Source organism: Poecilia mexicana, unplaced genomic scaffold (assembly GCF_051168715.1).
Source record: "Poecilia mexicana isolate PSO_F unplaced genomic scaffold, ASM5116871v1 scaffold_17, whole genome shotgun sequence".
Lineage (NCBI taxonomy): Eukaryota > Metazoa > Chordata > Actinopteri > Cyprinodontiformes > Poeciliidae > Poecilia > Poecilia mexicana.
This window is the reverse complement of record NW_028263386.1, coordinates 30079453-30082780: the sequence shown is the minus strand read 5'-3', so window position 1 is coordinate 30082780 and position 3328 is coordinate 30079453. Positions and strand designations below refer to the sequence as shown.

The 3328-nt window shown below is 37.9% G+C and overlaps 1 long non-coding RNA gene across 1 annotated transcript; it reads right to left on the bottom strand.

Moving 5' to 3' along the window:
• Window positions 1-1226: 1226 nt before the first annotated feature.
• On the bottom strand, window positions 1227-2607 carry LOC148154875 (uncharacterized). Its single transcript, XR_015765851.1, has 2 exons — window positions 2162-2607; window positions 1227-1525 (listed from the first exon to the last, which is right to left on the bottom strand). It is a non-coding gene; the product is annotated as an uncharacterized LOC148154875 (long non-coding RNA).
• Window positions 2608-3328: the final 721 nt, after the last annotated feature.

Here is a 3328-nt window from a genome sequence, read left to right as displayed (position 1 = left end):
CATTGAACAGCTTCAGTTGTTACAGCTAGAAACTAGACATTAGTGATGGACATAAAGACAATTACAAAATGTGCTATACAAATAAAATTTGATTTGATTTGATGTGATGACAGCTGTCAGAACAGCCCTAGTCACAAGTTAATCCTTGAAAATGTAGAAGTTTTGCCTCAGGTTTTATTTATATGTTATCATGTAAAAGTTATGACCAGTGACGTCATGAACGGTCATGAACGCCTTACAAAGTAACGCGTTACTGACGTCGGACCACTTTTTTCAGTAACGAGTAACGCGTTGCTATTTCAAATCCAGTAGTCAGACTACAGTTACTTCACAAAATCACTTTGCATTACTGTGCGTTACTATTTTCTATTGTAATTTAATTTTATTTCCTCTACGCGTCTTGGGGAGTGACCGCCGCGAGAGTCAGCAGCGACAGAAACAGTGGAGAGAGGACAGAGATGCGCATTTCATTGCTGGAAAAACAGGAACTACCCAGATAGCACAGAATGATTGAAACAACATTGAATCAATGTCAGCCAGAAACATTGAATCAACGTTGAACGCTGACATTGAAACAACATTGAAAGTGGTCGGTGACTTGTATGTTGAATCAACGTTAGGGTTTCAACCATAACTGACATTATATCAATGTTGATTCAACCATCATCTGTATGTCAACTTGTATGCATATTTGTGTTGATATTACATTGAATCAGTTATGAATCAATGTTGATTCTACATTATATCAATGTTGAGTCAACCATCATCTGAACGTGGATCTGCATCCGGATTTCGGTTGATTCTACATTGAATCAATGTTGATTCAACACTCATTTGACTGTGGATCTGCATGCATATTTGTGTTGATTCTACATTGAATAAGTTAGGAATAAATGGTGATTCAACCATCATCTGAACATGGATCTGCATGCATATTTGTGTTGATTCTACATTGAATCAGTTAGGAATCAACGTTCATTCAACCATCAACTGAACGTGGATCTGCATGCAGATTTGTGTTGATTCAACACTCATTTGACTGTGGATGTACATGCAGATTTGGGTTGTTTTTATATTGAATGAAAGCTAAGGATTTATGTACATTTTAGGTCTGATAGGTCTACATCATAACATGCCACTAAAAGTTTCTTCACTGGTGTTAAACACTGTATTATTGGCAGATGATGGGTAAACTGTGTACAAAAGGTTAAAAATGACAACATGGGTTTGATTTAACATTTTATTTAAGAAAAGAGGGACAGATCTTTAAACATATTTGACTCCTTTTTGACTGTCAAAACAACAGTCTGTTGTCCACAGAAGAACAGAGTCCATGAAGTTAAGCTTTGTACTGTATGAAGTAGGGAAACAGTACAAGTTGTGGTAACCCCAGTTTGACTCTGGTTGGTGTCACTTTGATTCCTTGTGATGTCTTCCTCTCATTCTGGCGCATAATGAAGCCACTTCTTGACAGTTTTGCTGCGGTCCTCAAGAGTCAGCTTTCGGTCAAACTGCAGAGCAACAGCTGAAAAAAATAAAAGTGAGGAAGGTGCCGGTTAGAAAGATGATAAACATTTGAAAAGTTCTGAAACACAATGAAAGATTAAACACTGTACTGGTTACAGGTCTGAGATCAAATACAAACCATATAGTTCCCCATGTACACTCACTGTTAAATTAATATCTTAATCTTTCATTAATATTTATCTTAATGTTTACATATATAACTACATTTACCCATCAAGCTGCAGTATAGTGTAGGATTTATGATATTGATATTAAATCAATATTTAAAATAAAGGGCTGTTTATCAGAAAACCTAACAATAAAACTCAGGGAGGATCAGGTTTATTTAACACACCAGAGACAAATAAATCGAACAAAAGGTGATTTATAGTGTAGTTGGAAAAATAATTTATACAGAATAAACTTCCATCAAATAGCTGGTTCAATCTTCCATCAACTACAAATATTTCCAAATAAGTTGATTAAATTCCTTAAAAAGTGTCTATATGCTAATAAAGATCCCACACAAGTAACAATAGTCCAGTTCAATTTAACCAGTTACCAATCCAAGGATCAACAGACTGAATCAGTCATTAGCAGGTTTAGTTCAGTGTTTCACCTGCCTTACATGTTAAGTGTTTCCCTTCTGCCTCACCTGGATTGAATCTGTGGATGATTAACAACCTTCTGCACTTCTTGATGGCTGCAGACGGTCATGTAATCATCCAACTCAGCTGTTCTGGTACAGAGGCTCATTTAAGCACGTCCCTAAGCATATCATAATAAAAAGTTAAAAACAAGTGATTACTATCACAACAATTTAAAGCCCACCTGGAGCAGCCAGCCTTACACTTCCTTGTCCACCACATGCTCTCCCAGACCAAACAATAGGCCCCGCCCTATTTTAAAAACTCAAATCCCACAAAATCTTGCAGGATTTCATACTTAGGCCTGGAGTGGTGGGTAGGATGAAAATAATACAAAAGGAGACATGACCTCAATTATTAAAAATATCCGTTTTGCCCCAAAATAACCAGGATTACTATGGGCACAAAACAATGCCCTTATTTTTCAATAAACACATTTAAGATCAAAGTAATATTGAAAAACTTACCATAAAAGTGCTCAGCGGAGAATTCAATTCAGAAGCCGGTAGCAAACAAGCCAGCAGCAAAGTGGCTTTTTGGTTGGGACAAACCACAAGTGTAAAATTGGGGAGGTGGACTGTACAACTCCTAGTACAGACTTGTAGATGTTTTTGTGTCAACACATTATGCACAGTCAGTAATAATATTTACAGACAAGTAAGAAAATGTACAGAAAGGAATCACAACCCACTGTTCTCAACATGTAGTGCTTAATTTGAAACATGATAAACCCCCACCTAGTAATAAAATGTTCTGACCCAGAGCTCAAGGAGGGGGAGGGAAGAAGGGATGAGAGGGGGTAAAGAGGAGAAGGTTGGGAGGAGCGACTGGGTGGGGGAGGTTTGGGAGGGAGTAGGGGGAGATGAGGAGGTGATGAGGGCTGCAACAAACTGCCCAGATTGCACACAACGGTAAATAAACGTTGAATTATAGTCAGAAGGGTTGATTTTTGGTTGAGGTCGACAACTGACGGTTGATCAACCATCAAACAACCATCCACCTCCAGCCAAGTAACCAATGTTGAAACTGTGTCATTGAATCAATGTTGTTTTGTGGTTGAAATCTAATGAATGAAATGCTAATGTCTGATCAACGACTGATCAATGTTGAATCAATGTTGAATCAATGTCAGCTCTTTTGCCACACCCCTTCCCCTCCTCTCCTCCTCATCAGAG